Source organism: Crocodylus siamensis, chromosome 1 (genome assembly GCF_052110815.1).
Source record: "Crocodylus siamensis isolate JL-2025a chromosome 1, ASM5211081v1, whole genome shotgun sequence".
Lineage (NCBI taxonomy): Eukaryota > Metazoa > Chordata > Crocodylia > Crocodylidae > Crocodylus > Crocodylus siamensis.
The window spans coordinates 408779594-408799888 of record NC_143395.1 but is presented as its reverse complement, the minus strand read 5'-3'; the positions used below and the strand labels follow the sequence as shown (position 1 = coordinate 408799888).

The window sequence follows — 20295 nt, the reverse complement described above, 5'->3', positions numbered from 1 at the left end:
TGTCTGGCAGGACCGGGCGGGAATAACTAACGGTCGGGGGACGGGGTGGGGAAGGGGGTCAAGAGACTGCGCAGCACGTTCGGTTAGACACGGGGCGCGGCCGAGTCACCCTTTGCCCTTGAGCCCCTCGCGGGGGCCGACGGGAAGGGGGGGCAGTCCTGTGGGGGAGGAGAGCACCCCCAGCCTTGTGGGGATGGCAGCAGAGCAGGTGGCCCAAGCCCTGGGGCAGTCGCTGTGACGCTGGCGGGATGCTCAACCGGGGCTGTGGCATCCCCTGGAGTGCTTGGAGAGGGGTTCAGAGGCGCCATGCCGGGTGAGTAACCCCATCTCGTTGCTGAGGGGTTTTTCTTGCAGCTGAAGAATGGCTCTGTGTTGGGTTTTTTTCTGACTGAAAAAAAAAAACCAAGAGCCAGTGTTTTTCCAGGTGTCTTGCACAGTTGAGGACTGCTGGGTCGGATCCTGCAGCTTGCTTTCAGAAACGGAGGTAGGGGAGTATCTGGCTTTCCTCATCGGCTGGTTTGACATGTGCCCCATGGGGGGAGCAGGGCAGCACTTTAATTAGAGCCGCTCTGATTAAAGTGCTCCTGCGTCTCCGTGCTTAAAAATGACAGCGGGGCTGTGTAAACTAAAGCTGGTTCAACGGGATTTAGTTCGAGCGCCCCGCTGTCGTTTCTGAGCATGGGGACGCTGATACGTGAGGCCCCCGGTGCGCAGCAGTTGCCATTAGCGACATGGAGGGGGTGCATGCAGGTGCACATGTACCACCTGAGCATGGCGGTGCACCCCCTGGGAAAAGGCCCCGCCAACACTGCTGGTGGCACTTGCGGACAATTGCCGCCGGGTTGCTGACCACTGATCAGTGTTTGCCACCCCCTGCATCGTCGCCAACAGCGCCACGGATGCCTGCAGGAGCTCCCCATGACCCCCCAGCCTCTGGCAATTGTCACACTCCAGCAGACTCGATTCATCATCCTATGTAATCCATGTTTCTTTCTCATTCCTTCATAAAAATGTCTGGGAGAGTTGCATTTACAATCTTATTTTTAGCTGGACTCGAATAAAATGCCGCCACAGTTGTTACTGAAGAGAAACTCAAAAATAACCTGTGGTTAGTCGAGTCTGCTCCAGTGCACTGGAATTCCAGTGCATCAGAGCAGCCTCCACGCTCATGAAGACGTACCCTTAGTGTTTGACCAACTACAGTTTTTGAAGGGGAGGTCTCCAGTTAGCAAAGGAGATATTCAGAGTATAGGTAGTCTTCCGTTTACAACGTTTCGAGTTACAGTGTTTCACACTTAGCATGTTTCTAAACCTGGTAAGTGACACCCTGTTTCGATTATCCAACGCTTGATCCCACACCATGCCAGCAAGCAAGTTTGCTGTGTTGCACATCTCACCAGAGAACATCTGTCCAAACTTCCTTGGACACTTTTTTTAAGAAAGCAAACAAGACTCCAGAAAAGCCTGCAACCAGGACTCGTGAGAAGACTCCAGCCAAGAACCCCTCAAAAAGTCCAGCAAAGTCACCTCAAAGAAGTCCTTACAAATCAATGTGATTGCTGTTTACAATATAAATACAGGAAACCCTCACTATTCATGGGTTTGGCATTCATGGTTTCAAATATTCCCGAATGCAGAACCCATTGTAAATGCACTTAAAGGAGCTCCTTTGGAGCTCCGCGCTTCCCACTGCTGCCGCCATGCTCCTGCTGTCGCCAGAACAGCCGTGCCCACCTCCAGCTGCTGGGGGCACTGAGTTCATGAATGCCATCTGCCTTATTCGTGGATTTTGTGGATAACACTGCCTTATTCGTGGATTTTGCCATTCGCAGGGATACAAGAACGTATCCTCCGTGAATGGTGAGGATCGCCTGTACAATCATGTAGCCATATTACTCATTTATAATTGATTGAGTACAGAATTAGGGGTTATTTTTGGTGGAAACTAGGGTATTGGGCCTTGGTTCAGGAACCAATGCCCCGTTTATAACATTGTTTCCTCTGGGAAAATCAGTTCTGAATTGCAATGTTTTGACTTAAGATGTGGTTTTCAGGCACCAATTGTGTCGTAAGTCCAAGGACTGCTTGTAGTGAAAGGGAGTTACCTCTACTCATCTCTTCATGCTCTATAAGAAGAGTGCGTGGAGGGGCCCCAACAGCAGCTAAGACTGATATCATGTAACCAAGTCTCATCCTCAGAAGGAAAGATGCTTGTTTGAGATCCTGCCCTTGTTTTTGCTTCTGTTACCACCAGAGAAGTCACCCTGACTGGAAGTGACACCTGTGAAATAAAGCACTTTCTTGCTGCAAGAAAGTACTGGCATTTGAAGTAGAGAGAGTTTTATAGGTCCCTGCAAGTCTGTTGTGTTCAGAGATCCATACTGGTATGGCATGACAATCTGTGTGATGTGGTGCCAAAGGATTTTTTTTTTTAGGAATGGAAACCTTTGGCCAGTCCATGTTGGTGTAGGTGCTTCTGGTCAAAATTAGAAATACTGATGCCAAAAAGACTTAAGCTGTGGGATATGGTAGGAGCCCAAACCAAGTACTGAATTCTTTGTTACATTGCTATACAATGCAGTTAACTTAAACTTTGCACTCTCTTTCAGGGTCTCCTGATGCTGAGGAAATGAAATACAGCTTTCTTGCTTTTCTTGTTAAGGTTGAAGATGTCCAAGCCCAGAATTCTGAACCACCTCTTCTTCATTCATTCATAAAAATGTTTGGGAGAGTTGCATTTACAGTCTTATTTTTTTAGCTGGAGTCAAATAAAATGCCACCACATTTGTTACTGAAGAGAATAACATGCCATTACACTAAAGATTTTTCAGACGCATGCAGAGAGCAACAGGTATGTTACAGAGAGCAGGCGTGTTACCAAATCTGTGTTCTTACCTCCCTCCCTCTCCTCCAAAACGCTCTGGCTTCTGGGTGGATGTCTACTCGAATAATTTGACTGCTGCTAAGAATGAGAAATAAGGGCTTTTGCTTTTTAAAAATGGCACAGTATTTTGGGATAACTTCTGTGTGTCCCAAAGCACTTACCTATTTAAGACTTTAAAAGTTAATCTGTCAAACCCCAGGGAGTTGAAACAACATCTTGCTAAATAAATATGGTAAGTATGGTGACAGTGTACTTCTATGAAGAAGGTATTATTTTCCTTCCATGAAAAATGGTTTGCTACATTTTTTCATAAGACAATGTAATGAGGAATCTATAAGTCAAAAGGGGTGCATCTAGAACAGACTTCTGGATCAACACAGACTAGTGTGCAGACTTGAGAAACAGCTCACTCCATGATGTGCTAGTAGCTTTTTTTGTTTTTGTGCATTCACAGTATTTCTGATAGGGGAGAGAGGGAAGAGCATTTGTCCTTTAATATGCAATTAACTTCTTAATAACTCATTTTAGTGTTTGTTTTCCTTGAAGAAAACAGGTTTTCTTGCCCTGAAGGCCGCTGTTCTTGTGCAATCTGTTCTGAGTTTCCAAGGAAGTCGAGTTTAAAAAAATAAGGGAGAAGGCAGTTCTTGAAGTCAAGTTGGCTTAAGTGGTGCAAGATTATATACTGCATGGAAGTCTACGCAACACATCTCTTACACCGATTGGTTTGGTGCTTTATTAGTGCTGGACTGCAGCATACAGATATCTCCTATTCATGCACCACAGTTTACCAAAAGTTCTGACACCAAATGGTATCCAGAGATTTTATTTACATCTCTCACACTAAACATCCATGACGTGTTACTATAGTGAAAGTAACAATACCATTCAGTCTTATCACTGATCCAGGAGGTCATAGTTCCAACTTAAGCAACAAACTCACAAGCAGCTTCTGTGATGCTGCAGGAGATGATGCAGCAGTGGTGGATGTACTATGCTTTTAGATATCATGGTAAAATGCTTCAAGTGGTTATTGAACATAGAGCTTGTGGCACTTCGCAAGATAAGTTGATGAATTGTTTGAGTGTATTTCAACATTTTTTTTCGGTTAATTCATTCTTTTGTCCCTATGGCTGCTGAACCTAGACTTGCTACACTTGTCTTTATAAAGTCATTAGATTACAGAAACTCTGTATGCTGTAAAATGTTTTAGGCTATTGCTATTTTTGTCTAATGAAAGCACTGGCTATTTGAGATAAGTAGCTGAGAAGTGTTCTAGGGAATAAAATGAGTTTCTGGAGAGAATGTCGTACAAATAGAAGAGTGTGCATGCGTCCATCAGTCATGGAAAGGAAGGTAAAGCAAGTCATTGAGATGTACATAATCATTTGCTTTCTTTTCAGTTTGATTAAAATGAAATTGTAAGCAGAAAATTGCTTAACCAGGTCCTGAAGATACTTCAAATGTAGGACTTCAACTCTAAAAATGAGAACCTCATTTTCTGTTAGCTTCTTTCTCAGAGTTATGATGCAACAAACTCAGGCCTTGCAGGCAAGTCTTACAGACTCCCACCCACTGTAACATGGCATAAAAATTACCTAGTGTCTACAGATGAGATGTCATATGCCCAGAAATCTGAATATTCAAAGCTTGGATTCCTGCTTGAATTGTAACTGCCATTTACGCAGTTGTGTTCTGAACTTGTGAAGGGCCTGATCTGATGGCAGGATGGAAGTTAACAGTGAAATATGGCAAACATTTTTCCAAATGACCATAACTTTTTTTTTTGCATGTGCAACATCAGGGTTAAAATGTTGTAAAAAGCTTAGTTGTAATCTAAAGCCTTAGAAGAAAAATAGACCATTTTCTATTTACTACTGTTTAGTGGTGAGGGAATTGTGTTTGTTCATTTGTTTGTTTTGATATTGTCAAAAAGTGCCTTCCTGTCTCTAATACTTCAGACTTCTGAACCAAGAATTAAGCTTTCACAATTCTACATATGAAAACCCTTGACAATTTTTACTTTATAAGAAGTTTGGTGAGTGGGGCAGAAATGAATTTCAATAACAAAAAAAGGAGTTGAATTACAGTGTTGCTCAGTTTGGGGAAATGCAAAACCTTGTTTTCCATTCTTTCATTTTTCAAATCCTCCTTACAGATATGAAAAACAAAAGCTAGTAGTATTACAGGGGAAAAGACCAGAAGTAAATGAGTACAAATGCTCATTTTGTTACTTTCTCCCAGCCTCTTGTGCCTGAAATAAGAGGGTTCTCTCTGTTCTAACAAGTTGCTTTGCCTGTCTTCCCCTTTCTTCTGTCTTCCCATTTGTTCTACTTTCCCAGCTTGTTTGCAGCGGGGGAGAAGAGAGGAAGAAAGGAAGAATTTTATTTTATTTGGGGGGGGGGGAGTAGAGGGTGGACTTCCACATGGTATCATGTTAAGTTGAAGGAAATTCCCTAAAATTTGTATCCAAAGTTTAACATTTTGAGGAAAATACATTCTGCAGAAAGACTTCTAAGGCTTGTAATTGCATTGGAAATGTGAAAACATTTTGGGCTCAAACACATTTTAACAGATCGTTAATTTGTTTTCAAATGCTCTGGCAAGCACTGGAATTGAACTAACAACTTGTTGTTTTTTCAGCCCAAGAATCCTTCAGTGCTGAAGCTCTGGAATCTCTTCATGTAGCATGAACATGTTTCTCTCCTGGAAATCTGGCAGCAATTCAGTAGCAGCTATGTAACAGGAAAGGGAGTGCAGGTTACTGCAAGTCTTTGGAATCCCAGAACTTGGTGTCACCTGCTGCTTTTTGCTTCACTACATACAACTTCATGGCAGTAGTGGGGATAAAACTGGGATCCTCTGTTTTAGATCTTGAGCTGTGCCTTGGTGCTCTTAAAGAAGAGATTCCAGCTTTATCCTGTAGACCATGAGAAATGCACATGGTAGTTCATTATGGTATGATGCCTACAAGAAATCTAAGAAGATTTAATGTGAGCAGAATGTCACTTCCAACCATGAAATTAGCCCTGACAGCACATTAGCACATTTGCTCCCAGAAAGCATGGCTAGTGTATCTTCCACGTTGAAAAAATTAGACCAGAAAGGTGTGCTGAAGACTTGACCCATTTAGAGAGCTTTCATGTTCCTTGGAGATCTAGTCATGCTGATTTAGTGTTATCTTTTTTTAGCTTAGGTGATCTAATGAAGGCAAACTGATAGGGTTGCTTCAGCCATGTAGTGTTGCCCAGTTCTATTAAGATGATACACAGAAAACAGCATCACAACTAAGCAAACAACTTCAAAGGAAAAGTCAAAGTAGCCATTAAAATTCAGTTACCATATTCTCTGCTCTTTTAGTAATATTAAAGCAAAGGTGTGACTCAGTTAAAAAATGAGCTGTAAGGGTCCCTAAAATATATCATTTTATGTCAAGTAAATTTTCACTGCTACTCAACCCCTATAGTTGGCAGGGAGACATATGTAAGAAAGTTTCAATAATTGAATGCAAAAAGAAAATTCCATTTCCTTTTCAGGTTGATGCATTTTTTTCCTAGTATGCTCACAGCAAAGCCCCAGTTCTGTGACTAGGATTACACTGATGGCAGACTTCCATTGCTGCTGTGTCCAGTTGCAAAAGCAGTCCTGGGTTTCAACATGCATACTTTTACAAAGAGAATTGTGGCTCCTATGTGATATGCAAACTTGTATGGAGTGTAGGCGTACTTAAATGTTATCACAGTAATCAAAGCATTGCACATCCAACAAGTCAGCCTTTTGCAACAACTTCAATTCTGCCAGCATACTACACTGAGAAACCAGCTTTGGGTATCCTTTGAAACATGTCATACATATATGACTTGAGCTAGAAAACTCAAATACCCTCAAGATCTGATGTCTAGGGGAACTGCAGAAGCCCAGTACCTTTGAAAATCAGACTATTGCTAAACATATTAATTACAACATTAAGCACATTTTTGTTGGGGAAAGTAAATTGAGAGTGGTAAGTGGCTGGTGATAAAAGATGAAGAAATGTATGGTGATAAGTAGTTGGATCTTTTCCCTTCTTTCCACACATTCTGCTGGCTTATTTGTTTTGTATATAATAGTTCAAGGACATTAATTCAAAGAAAACAACTTTTATGAAATGTGAAGAATCTTGGAGCATACCAGCTGGGTGCCATTGCAACTTGTTTTTTAACCATTATCTTTCAAGCAGACTTTTTAAGTGAGCACCAAAAATTGAGCTAGTATGTAGCTAAGATCCTTAAGAAACAGCCCTACCCTGAGAGCATCACTCAAGCAAGAGCCCCTTCAGGCAGACTTAGTAAATCATTGCAGTTTGAGTTGGAGTAGTTACCCTTAATGCAGGGGGATGACGGTGAAGGAGAAGAGACTTGTACGTGCATATCATTTGTTACAGCCTGCTGCAATAACTTCCATGATTCTGCCCCTGTCCACTCCCCTCCATTTCTGTGAAGGCCTGCTCCTATTTCCTGCCTGCGCATAGCCTTGGACGTTATTTTCCCTGCAGATCCCATTTGTTCCAGGGAAGCACTGAAGGTCTCTCCAGTTCTCTGCAAGGTTCCCTTTAAGGCTGAAGGTTCCAGGGGATTTGGTTCACTCCATTTTGTCAGGGATTTTTTAAGACCATGTAATTGGGATGTCACCTAGAGCAGAGTTCGTAAGAAGCTAACCCATATCTTCCCTCCAGTCCCTGTGGATCAAGCTTTCATATATGGTCATGTACCTTTGACACATCAAGGATCAGCATGCAGTGGTTACCCTAACTAACCATTAGATTCAGGAACAGTGACTAGCAGCTTGTTTTTGCACTGTCTACTTATGAAAGAGTTACTATTTTGCTGCTTTTGCAAAGAAAAAAACAGGAAAAGGGCAACAATTATTAAAGACGCAGTTTCCTTTTGGGACTCATCTTTGAGTTCACTGGACTTTGACCTGGGCTTTAAGCCTTGCTCACACTGCCCTACCTCTGTTCTTAGAAACATGTATCTAATGGCTCCGCCCAGCAGCTGTGCTGGCTGTGTGACCTGCCTTCTGGGAAGGCACCAGCTGCTGAAGGGCGGGGCAGCCAGCTGGAGTCACAGGAGTGCTTGTAGGCAGCCCTGCCAGCTGCTGGAAAGCAGAAACGCTGCCGGGTTGTAGCAGTATGCCGGCAACTGCCAGCAGAAGGGAGGCTTGTGTTGCAGCAGAAGAGCATTGAGTATAGAGCCACTTGACGTTACTTGGCAGGATGCCCGTGCTGCTAGCAACACTAGTGTAGACAAAGTAGTAAGGAACATCTCACCACAGCAGTTTTAGTTGTCTACAAAAGTCTGCAACAGAGCTATGCAAAACTAGAACTCTTGGTTCAGAGGCTATACCCTTTATGAGACCAACTGAAAAATTATCTTTCTTTGCAAACTTTTGGACCAACACAGCTACCAAATGCATCCCTATTGCACCCAAAAGCTGACGTAGGTCTGCCAGCTAAAGTCCTGGAGTGGATGCAAGCAATTCTGGCAGCCAAGAGCAGCTTCAACCAGGCAAACAAGTCATTTGAGGAAGTACTGTATGTAGCTTTGGCTACAAAAAAACTACTGCCTGCAGAGTTGTGTCTGCACCTAGGGATCTAGCTTCCATAGTGCTGGCAAGTTAATTCGGCACACCTTGAGAAATCATTCTGATTAGGAGGACTTTCCATCAAACCACAGAGGAAAGCTGAAGCTGGCTATGTGAAGATGGGAAAGGCAGCAATGTGGATTGACTTGGAATATGATAAGCAGTTGCGTGATGGGATCTTTATTCTGTTAAGAGCCCATTTGTTTCTCCCTTGCCCTGAAAATATGCTCTGGAGAAAGGCAGTTTTAAAAGGTATGTGATTAGAAGTCAAAATGCAGAAACTACTTCAGAGTTGAAGAAATCATTATGTTATCCAGGCACAGCATTGTACAGGCTTGAGGTGCTTATTCTTCAAAATTAATTAACATTAGCAGACAGATAAATGGCAATCTTGTGCTTATGCAAGGAGTACAAAGCTGAACCTAATTCTCAATTTTTTTTACAGGCAAATCAAGGATATTTTGTACACATGGAAGCTGCCTTTGTATGTGCATGCAGCAGAACAATTACAGTTGCTACTTGGAACATTTTCTTAGAAACCCTTTTCTGTGGAGAAGGGAGGAGGAGGATCTTGTTGGGTAATGTTCAACCCACCCTTTAGCTTTCGCTGTTGCAGGTGTTGCAGGTTGCTGACTCAGGGGTCAATAGAGTGTTTTACAGCATTTTTCGAAACTGGCTTTATAGAGGTTGGGGCTGGGAGCAGCACTGGCTGCCTCCATCCTAGGCATGTCATTAGATGGAAGCATGTTGTGTGCACATCTCTAGCAACCCAGGGTGTTTAGGGAATGGAATGAGCAAGGTAGGATGCTGTGGAGGGAGAGGGCTTTTTACACCAAAATTGTATATAACTTGTTTTTTCAAGCTACGCCCAACTAGCTTTTCCATCTAATAGCAAGGTGAATGAGCAAAGGGGGATAGGGAACAGAAATTCCTCACAAGAAAAAGATGGATGTAGAGTCAGATCTTTGGGAGTGAACGACTTTGTACAGCTCATGCTATGAACAAAGGCAGCTGTGCCTTTGTGAACTTTCTCACCATGTAAATATGCTTTTTTTTTTTTGGCTGTGGTCTGAACAGCGGTAAATTTTGTACTATGTTCTAATTAAGCTTTCTGCTGGTGAGGGAACAACTGAAAAAAAAGCATACCAAGGAACTACAGATCTTCAGATGTAGCAACTCCAGAAAGAAGATTCACAATACTTTGCCTGGTTTTGTGAATGTCAACTAGAGTAGCAAGTATGTGTACCAGAACCATCACAGCCATTTTTCAGCCTCTCGGCTTTAATCTTCCCAAGTTGTGACTGAGAAGAACAGTAGTTTATCGTGTGATATGACCTGTAGAGGGGAAGGCATATGGAGCTATTCCACTCACTACTCGGGCACACATGGGTGAACCAGTTCTGTGACAAGGGCTGAATTTCCTCCATCCTCAGAGCAAAGTGATAGCAAGGAAGAATTATGACTCAGATTCTTCTCTGATATGTTCCTGGGACATAGAGGTTAAAGCTAAGCACTGCCCCCTTCTAAAGGAGAGAGCGTAAAGTTATAATTTATCCTCATGCTGATGGTAAAGTTATAATTTAACATCATACTGATGCTGCTTAAGTTCTCTGACCACATTTAACTATCAGGTTTGGGTTCCTGTGTCAGAGTGGATACTCATTCCTAACCCTGGCAGCTAAGTGTTTCTCCTTTTCATTAGCCTGGGTTAAAACGTGACTGTCTTCCTTTAACAGGCTTGTAACACCAATGTTTTACTCCGGGGTTGTCATACAACCTGCAGGGTGGATCCAGCTTATGAAGCCCTCTGATCCAGCTCGTCGTAGTTTTGGACCAACCTTGCACAAAGTGTGCAGAGCCAGTTTGGCGCATGGGCTGGATTCAGCACTGCAGGTGCTGTATATGGCACAGGGTTGGTCTGGGATGCATGTTGCTTGCAGTGCCTGCACTTAACTGGCACTAGGCACTGGCTCTGGGGCCAGTCCCAGATTGGACCACACCAGAGCCAGCATGCAAGGTTGATCTGGTGTGGGCAGTGCATACAGTGCGTGCGCTGGGCCTACCCTGTGTATTGTGTGCAGCACACATAGTCAGTCTAGGCCTGTGCGCTGTTTGCAGCACACACTAGCCCCACTCAAGAGCTTGGTCTGTACGAAGCATGGGGCATATGCTACATGTGGTGCCTGCACTGGAGCAGCCCTGCACACTGGCTTTGACATGCACAGAGAGCCTGGGACCCAATCCAGGCATGCCCTGGAGGCAGCATACAGGGTTGGAGCTCATGGGGCTGGATAAGTTTGATACCCCTGTTTTATTGTATTAATTGAATTTAATTATTCTAGAGTAACTAGTTTACCTGGACCTCTTTGCTCCCTGGATTCTGCACAGTAGGACTTCCCAGAGTGTTATTTCATTTCTTTCTGAGGCTCTGTATGCACATCCTGCAGGACTTCTGTGCTTTCGTGAGGTGCTATGGACATCTGTCCAGTGTTCCCTGAAACCACTGGCAGAAGCACAGTTAGGCTGCAGTGTGGATGCACAGAATTTGGTGATGGGAAGGAGGGGTAACCCAAATTAATATATTGTGGCCTGAACTTATATAGAAGTTTGTCCAGCTGCCACTCTGTGCTGGTAGGGCTGGGTCTTCAGCCTGAACAGTATTGATGCATGCCTTTTAGATTCACAGATCCTGGCTCTGATCCTGTACATTGCTCTATTACTGTATTTACTCAAATTCAAGATGAGATCTCTCCCCCTCATTTAGCATGGGAGGAAGCTGCTTGTATTTGAGTACAGGGGGAGGAGTGGCAGGCAGCTGGTGTATCTCTAACTCCAGTGCCAAGTCCAGTTTGGAGCCAGAGGCAGACTAGCTGCCTGCCCCCTTACAGTCAGGTGTGGCTCCAGCTCCATTTCCTCTCATGCATGAAGCAGATGGAAACTCAAATTTATATTTTTCCATATATAGAATCTAACTGGGCTGTTGTCTCAAATTTGAAGTAATCTTGGATTCAGTTAAATACAGTATATATATTTGCATTGTGGAAAAAGCTATTATATGGACCCAATTGAAGGCTTAAGCAGACTTTTTTTTTTTTTACATGCTACAGGTATTGTGGAATTGTATATCCCTATGGAAACGTAGCACAACATGCACGACTTCAATTTATAGCTCCCTGGTTGGAGTGTGGCAGTCAGCACAAAGGCAGGCTCTCCATCCAGGGGGCAATGAAGTGCTGCTTCTTAACTCCCCCCATCTCCAGGGGAGCCTGTCGGTAGCAGGACAGGCTCACTCACAGGCTTGCCCATCTGCTGTTGCTACTGTGGCCACAGCTGATATTACCCCCAGGCTGCCTGTTGGAGTAAGCCTGGGATGGTAGGAACCAATTGGCACTGGCCGCTGCTACCCACAGGATGACAGGATCACTCAGAAGCCCCCTCTGGCAGCAAGGGTGGATTGGGAAGTCTCCACTTGCCTGTCCAGCCCCTTCAGCCTCCTCACCATTGTGGCAAATAAACCAGGCCTTGCATGGCTCCAGGACAGCTCATTGCCTAGGTGGGTTATTGGAGCCAACGGCTCTCCCTGTCCCTCCTCCTTGGAAGGCACAAGGGAGGAAGAGCAGAGCACTGTGGGATACTGGGGTTTGGAGGACCCTGCACTCATGGAGTTTGTCAGGCAAAAGCTCCATGCAACAAAGCAGCTACTGTTTGACAGAAAGTCTGAATGTGTGGCTGCTGGCTTTGTCATGCTTTTAACAGGACACAAAGCACAACTAATGTAATGCCAGAACCCTGAGTCTTGCAGTTGGGTCAGATCAGCATGCCACAAACTGATTCTAAAGACATTAATGTGGGCAGACTCTAAAAAAACCCATTGTGATCTCTTTGTACCCTGTCTATGCTATATTTTTCTCATTTGGAAGATGTGCTTAACTAGTGTTCTGACTGTCTTTCAACAGGCTCATAACATATGTTGCTCTTGCCTTTATAAATGATAGGACCAAATATGTTATAAAAATGTGCCAGTAGTTATAGGACGGCACTTTACTACGTTTAGAACATGGTTGGATTCAATTAAAGATGAAGCCAATTCGAAGATGGTCCAAGCTCTACCATTTAAAGCAAGTAACATTTGTAGGATATTGTCATTGTGTTGTTTGCCAAAAGATTTATCATAAATCCCTTGGGAAAAAGCAGTGGTCATTTACAGTGTAAAAAGCAAATATGTAAAGGATAGAACCAAAGGTTTTCTGGCCCGTATTTCAAAGCCTCTGTCTGTTCATCTGCCTCTGTTTTCTAGAAAAGTTGTGGACAAAGGACTGTTGACCACTTTTTACTTTCTCTCTTGCTGGGTTGTGAAAATCTTGTTCTACAATTTGTACCACCATGTCTTGGAAAAAACTACGGACGTGTCCAGATGAGCGTGGATATGCGGTATGTGATGCCACAGACCTCCATACACTACACATGCAGGCATTCTCCATGCTTCTTTGCAGCAACAGGGGCGCTTTTGACCTCAGGAGACCTGGGGTCAAAAAAAGCCTACATCAAAATAAAGCAGGATGGCACATGTGGCGGCAGTACATGCTGCCCAAAACCAACGTCTGGCTGGCCAGACCTGCACTCCAGCTGGTGGCCAGGCTTCCTGCTTCAGGAGCACCACAGCTGCAGCTCCCAGAGGCCCTCAGGTCCCCAGGTAAAGCTGCTGGGGCCAGCAAAGTTGGTGGCCCCAGCCTCCCCTACCCCACCTAGGGTAACCTGTCATGTGCCAGAGCTCACATGGCATGGGCATTCCCAGGGGCCAAGTAGCAACAGCACAAGGTGTACCGCTGCTGCTTGTCCCCCAGGAAATGCATGTTCCCACTTGTCTGGATGTATCCTATATGTCACCCTAGGGTCTAAAGGCTATGGGACTGTAGTTCCTACTAGTGCGTGGTTCTTAAGAGAATGACATGCTAGCAAATTATAAGCAGGGATCTGGATTTTCCATTCACCATGGAAAAATGTGGTGAAGCATGGATTTTCTCTTTTAAAGAAGAAAAACGCAGGAAACAGTGGGTTTCCCCCTGCAGGCTGGCAGAATCTCAGCCTGCAAAGGGCAAGCTGGAGAAGGGCGATCAGGCAGGGGTGCCACGTGCGTGGCAGACAGGCAGAAGAAGAGCACCTCCCCACAGGTAAGTCTGTTGGGGCGGGGGCAGGTAATTGTTTCCACCACAGTGAGGGAGGGAGTTGGGCAGGGCTGGTGCTGGGGACACTGCCCAGTCAGGGTGATGTATGGGGTCTGGTGTTGCGGTGGGAATGTGCACCCACAGGGCCAGGCAGGGAGCAGGACAGAGCCATGGGTGGGGCTGGTTCCCCAGTACTGCATGCACTCCTGGGGGGCATGTGCTCCCCAGATTTGTAGGCTGAGACAGATGTGGACTGCCCACTGCAGGCTTGAGGCCCCCCATCCTGCTGCCCTCCCCTAGCAGGACCCAGCACAGCAGGGCAGAGTGGGGTGGGGAAGCTCAGTGCAACCGTTGGGAGCCCCACACTACCATGGTGAGGTGCCCTCTGCTCACCCATCCAGCAGCAGGGATGGCAGCGCAGATTTGTGCCCCCTGCTGCTGCCAGGTGGGCAGGGGTTGCCTTGCCATGGTGATGCAGGGCTCCCGGCAGCAGCACTGAGCCTCACTGCCCTGCTGTGCCTTCCTGTGCTGGGTCCTGCCCACAGAGGATCCAGGGGGAGGGTAGCCGGGCAGGGAGCCCCAAGCCTGCAGCCACATCTTGCATCTGCCTCTGCCCATGGGCCCTGCTTCAGCCATGCTGCCCATGCAGGAAGGGGAGCCAGGCACCACTCTGGCTGCAGCAGCTACCACCTCCCATAAGCAGCAGCTGGGGCTCCAGAGTTGCTGGGGGTGGGGAGCTGCGGACCTGAGTCCCCGACCCTGTAGCCCTAGCAGCCGAGGGCCCCCTCCGGCAGGGCTGGGGAGGGCAGGGGGCTGTGGGTGGGGAGTAAGGGGCATTGGCAGGGCCATGAGCATGTGAGGGGTGCCAGCAGGGCTGGCCAGGGACCTGTGGGTTGGAAGTGAGGGGTAATGGCATGGGCAGGGCATGGGCATATCAGGGCTGACCAGCACCACAAAGCAGTGGAGGGGAAGGGGAACAGCTGCAGCTGGACCCATGTCCTGGTGAGCAAAAGGGGAGCTCTGATTTTCCATAATAAACTCAAAATAAAAAGCCAGAATTTATAGATATTTACAATGTATTTTATTTTGGATTGAGGAACTGGTAGGCTTCCAGATTGCTTTAAAATTGTAAATATATTGATAAAACGTTGTGTTCAACTGATACCTATATATATATAGAGAGAGAGAGAGGCTTTACATTTTAATAATGGGAAAATGCAGATTTGGGGTTTTTTAATCAGAGAATTTGCATTTTTTTAAAACAGAAATTCAGGATCTCTGGTTATAAGCAAGAGGAATTGTAAATAGGAACTGAGGATCTGAGCTGAATAGCTGATTCTTCACTTCTGTTTAGTTGAATTCCCCCTTTTACACTGGTGTAAGAGTTGGGAGAATTAGATTCTTCTGTGTTAAACTGCAATTCAATCTGGCCACAATACAAATTGATTCTCAGCCATGTGAACACTGCTCGGCCAAACAGGCCCTGTTTTTTATGGACAGTAGAATTTGGAGGGGAGGAGGGTTGCATGAGACAACTCCAATAAATTCTCAGTGGTACCTTTTATTCATTGATGCCTGAAGGATGGAATTCTTCAATGGCTGGAATATGGTGTCATCGCAAGTGCCGATAACTTTCTCCAAAGCAGTTAGTTGTGCTCATCTTAAGATCTTTATTTCTGTGCTAGATAGCAAGATTCTAAGCACGCTTCTATTAAACTAGACAGTGAATCTACTAGAAAAGAACATGAATGATAAAGGTGGGTTCCAAGTCTCCCCAGAGGACCGTTGCAATCTATGAGCAGTTTAGCTTTGAATCACATCCTGAATTTTTTTAAATAAGCATAAGAAATTTCACCTAGATAGTATCTTCCAATGGAGCCATAGAACTCCAGTAAATGTTACAACGATATAAATTCTACATTCTGCGCACACAATTATTAACATTTTCATGCAAAACGATATGAAAGAAGTATGTTTTTTGCATAATCAAACATTTTTCTTTCATGTTTTCTATTACAGCTGGACATGTGATAAAAATGTTGGATATGTCCATATTAGCAGAATAACTGAACATCAAGGGCCAGCTCCTAATCCACCTACTGGGCACCTGAGTGTAATTCTATTCCACTCTGCTCATGTCCCCGAATATTCATTAATGCATCTGCTTTTGTTTAGCACAGTCATCTTACCCTTAAGACTGAGTCTCAAGAAACCAGCAAGCAGGAGGAAGACCCACCCACCTTTTGCAATATTAGTTGTCTAAGGACTTGAGCTAGTTCACATGCCCCAGAATGAATTTATGCACCTATTAGGTTAATATGGAATCTGCCCCCAAACACTACTTTTATATCACAGTTTATAGAAGCTGATGAGCACAAGCGGAGGCAGGAGTTGATTGTCATAGACTCGTAGACAAATCATGTCTACAGTGTCTACAACTTGGACCATCACAGGATTCTGCAAGTGGGAAGTTGTAAGAGAAGAGAGGGCAAAGCAGGGCACAGATCAGTTTGGATAATTCCTGCATAAATACTTTTTTTCTTAGCATCTACTCTGCCACTATGAGATACTGGGCAAGATGAACCTGTCTTCAGACCCAGTGTAGCACTTGTTCTCACCTCTCACTTTCAGATTTTGCTTTTGGTTACATTGGTATTATGCTGACCTCTTATTTTACTTTGTTTGCACTTCTGTCGCAGAGAGAAGAATCTAGCTTCAGGGTGTCATTAACCCTATTGCAAGTGGGAGCTAATAATAGTTAGACATCCTTGTAAATATACTCAGAGATTAAAAGTGAAATAAATGCACCAAGTATTAGATTTTGGGTACTTGCATCTTATGTGCTAGACCAGGGGTGGGCAATTATTCGGGGTGGAGGGCCACTTACTGAATTTTGGCAAGCCATCGAGGGCCACATGACAGGAAGCCAGGGGCAGATAAATACTAATTTTCTAAATATTTAAGGGGCCCCGCGAGCCAGATAGAACGGTCTGGCAGGCCACATTTTGCCCACCCCTGCGCTAGACTAATGCAAAACGCTGCAAAATGAAGTTTTGTCTCTCTCTGGCTGGTAATATCCAGAGAGCACTTGCTTATTTTCTTTCGTCTATGAAGACTTCCTGTGCCATTTGTTTCAAATGCTTTATGTAAAGGAAGACAGAAATACAAAGTAGAAGAATCGGTTTAGGCATGAGATATCCCTTCTAAATACTTCAAGTGTCTCCTCAGTAGGGCCCAGTCACTTGGAATCATTCCCTCGCTATTTTCTAGAAGACAATGATTCTTGCCTAATGGTCACTTGGCTTTTCTCCACACAGACTCTGAGAATTTTAATTGGCTGTATGTTTCAGAGCTAGTTTCACACTTGGTCATCAGTGACAACTCATTGAGATTTAGATGTTCTTTTTATCAAGTGATGCTGGGCAACCTTTGGTGAAGAGATGCCGGGTAGGATTTCTTTGACTCCTAATGTGCGTTGTTATTTCAGCTTTAATTTTTGAGCAGCTGATTTTCTACGGCGCGAGTCTGGCGCCAATGCACATAACCAGATCGAAGCTCCATCCCCACTCCTTGGCCCCTAAAGGAGAGAAGTGATATATGACAAGTACCTGCTTAAAAAAAAAAGAGTTCGCAAACCTCTTTACAACATGAAGACCCAGGATCGCTAGCTTTGTTGGGAACTACCCAAAGCCAAATGCTGCAGTGCAGCATGTCACTTTAGTCAACTGAAATGCTCTACTCAGCTTTCAATAGTGGCTTCTTTAATATGGGCTCAGATCTGTATTGTTTTGCATCAAAATATAAGTCCTTTAAACTGGTTTGAAATATTTAAAGGGGACTTTAACAATTCAAATAACAATAAAATGAGAGCATGTCCTGACAACATTACTGCCCCAATTTGTAATAAACTGGAACACTGAACACTGTGAAAGCCAACTTTTCGCCAAATAAAAATGCTAGTGCAAGCACTCTCTTGTGTAATTTCAGAGTTACAACTAGCCTGACATCTATTTTCAGAGAGAGAGTTTGTGGCACAAGTGAAAGACATTTCATTTCTTTTTCTATCTTTTAATGAGAACTGTTTTGCTAGGATTAAGACTGGTGTGGTATCCTTGCTTCCATTGTTAACATCCCCTTTATTGTGGAGTCATTCTTTTTCTTCCCAAAGCTAAATTCATCCTTCATCTAACTCCAGGGAGGTCATGGTTTCATAGTTTCATAGTTAGTAGGGTCGGAAGAGACATGATCAGATTATCAAGTCCGACCCCCTGCCATGGCAGAAAAGAGTACTGGGGTCAAACGACCCCAGCAAGGTGATTGTCAAGCCTTGTCTTAAAGACCCCCAGGGTAGGAGCCAGCACCACTTCGCTTGGAAGTTGGTTCTGGATCCTGACCATGAAGTAGCGCCTCCTGATATCTAGTCTGAATCTCCCCTCTGCCAGCTTGTGACCATTATTTCTAGTCACTCCTGGCAGTGCTCAGGGGAACAGGGACTCCCCCAGTGCCTGCTGATCCCTCCTGACTAGTTTGTAAACGGCCACTAGATCCCCCTCAGCCTTCTCTTGTGGAGGCTGAACAGGTTCAGTTCCCGTAGCCTCTCCTCGTAGGGCCTGCCCTGCTGCCCCCCGATCATGCGAGTGGCCTCCTCTGTACCCTCTCCATGTTGTCCACATCTCTCTTGAAGTGCGGCGCCCAGAACTGGACGCAGTACTCCAGCTGCAGTCTGACCAGTGCTGCATAGAGGGGGAGGATCACCTCCCTGGACCTGCTCGAGATGCATCTGTGGATGCATGACAAGGTACGGTTGGCCTTCCTGACCACATCCCTACACTGGCGGCCCATGTTCGTCTTGGCATCAACAATGACTCCAAGATCCCTTTCCAACTCTGTGCTGACAAGAGAGGAGTTCCCCAGCCTGTAGGTATGGTGCCGGTTGTTCCTCCCCAGGTGCAGCACCTTGCAGTTGTCAGTGTTGAATCCCATCCTGTTCTCATCCGCCCACCCCTATAACCTGTCTAGGTCCGATTGTAGCCTATTCCTCCTTTCTAACGTGCCCACATCCCCCCACATCTTAGTGTCATCAGCAAATTTGAACAGGGTGCTTTTTACCCCCTCATCCAAGTCACTAATGAAGATGTTGAATAGTGCAGGCCTGAGGACCGAGCCCTGCGGGAACCCACTGCCCACATCCCTCCAGCTTGAAAATGACCCATCCACCACTACTGTCTCGGTGTGGCCCTCCAGCCAGTTGGCGACCCATGTGACTGTGTGGGTGTCGACACCGCAGTCCCCCAGTTTCTTAATGAGAACGGGGTGAGAGACGGTGTCTAAGGCCTTCCGGAAGTCCAGGAAGACTATGTCCACTACTACCCCAGCATCTAATGATTTGGTGATCTGATCATAGAAGGCCACTAGGTTGGTCTGACAGGACCTGCCACTGATGAACCCGTGTTGGTTGCCCCTAAGCATGATCTCCCCTGTGGGCCCCTCATGGACATGTGCCAGAATAATTCTCTCAAAAAGCTTACCCAGGATTGAGGTAAGACTAAGTGGCCTATAGTTTCCCAGGTCCTCTTTCCTCCCTTTTTTGAAGATGGGAACCACGTTGGCCCTCTTCCAGTCCTCTGGCACCCCACCAGAGCACCACGAATGCTCGTAAAGCCGTGCCAGGGGTCTTGCAATGACAGCCAATTCCCTCAGCACCCTGGGGTGGAGATCGTCTGGACCAGCTGATTTGAATACATCCAGTCATTCCAGAAGTTCCCTGACTAGATCCTCACTGACCCTTGGCCTAGGTGCGCCTCCCCTGGGGCCTGACGGGGGGACTCAGTGGGGGGGACTGATCTGGTCCCTGCTCAGGAAAATGGAGGCAAAGAAGTCGTTAAATAAGTTAGCTTTGTCGTCTGGTGTGACGACCAAATTTCCTAGCGTGTCTTGCAGGGGCCCCACGTTACCCGGTACCTTCTTTTTGCCCCCTATGTATTTAAAAAAGGACTTCTTGTTGTCCTTGATCCGGGAAGCTAGTCCCAGTCCCATCTCTGCCTTGGCCTTCCTGACTGCCCCCTGCATCCCCGAGCAACTGCAGTATAGTCGTCCCTGGTGATGGCCCCTCCCTTCCATTGGGTGTATGCCTCCCTTTTAGCTAGACACCATGGGGACTTTTGTGCCCTCCTGCCCCCTCTGATCCATGTTGGGATTACCTCCCTTTGGGCTTGGAGGCTCGTCTCCTTAAGGAGCAACCACTCTTCTTGGACACCTGGCTCCCCTCCTCTTCCCTTCGGGACCTCAGTGCTTCTCCGACTAGTCTCCTTAGCTCATTGAAGTCTGCCCTCCTGAAGTCCAGGGCTGCTGCCTTGCTGCAGGCCTTTGCCACCTTGCGCTGGGTGGTGAATCCCAGCAGGTGATGATCACTGTTGCCCAGGTGGTTGAGCACCTGCAGCCCCCTCACCAAGTCGTTGCCTGTGGCCAGCACCAGGTCCAACAAGGCATCACCCCTGGTGGGGCTGTGCACCCCCTGGGTTAGATGGAGGTCCTGTATCTCAGCTAGGAACCTACATGAGTGGTCAGACCTGGCTGACTGCTCTTCCCAGCAGGTGTCTGAAAAGTTCAGGTCCCCCATGACAACCA

General features: G+C 45.7%; 1 long non-coding RNA gene across 1 annotated transcript; it reads left to right on the top strand.

The window, feature by feature from the left end:
- The first annotated feature begins 13 nt into the window (after nucleotides 1-13).
- On the top strand, nucleotides 14-17636 carry LOC149875369 (uncharacterized). Its single transcript, XR_016439655.1, has 2 exons — nucleotides 14-2851; nucleotides 3431-17636. It is a non-coding gene; the product is annotated as an uncharacterized LOC149875369 (long non-coding RNA).
- Nucleotides 17637-20295: the final 2659 nt, after the last annotated feature.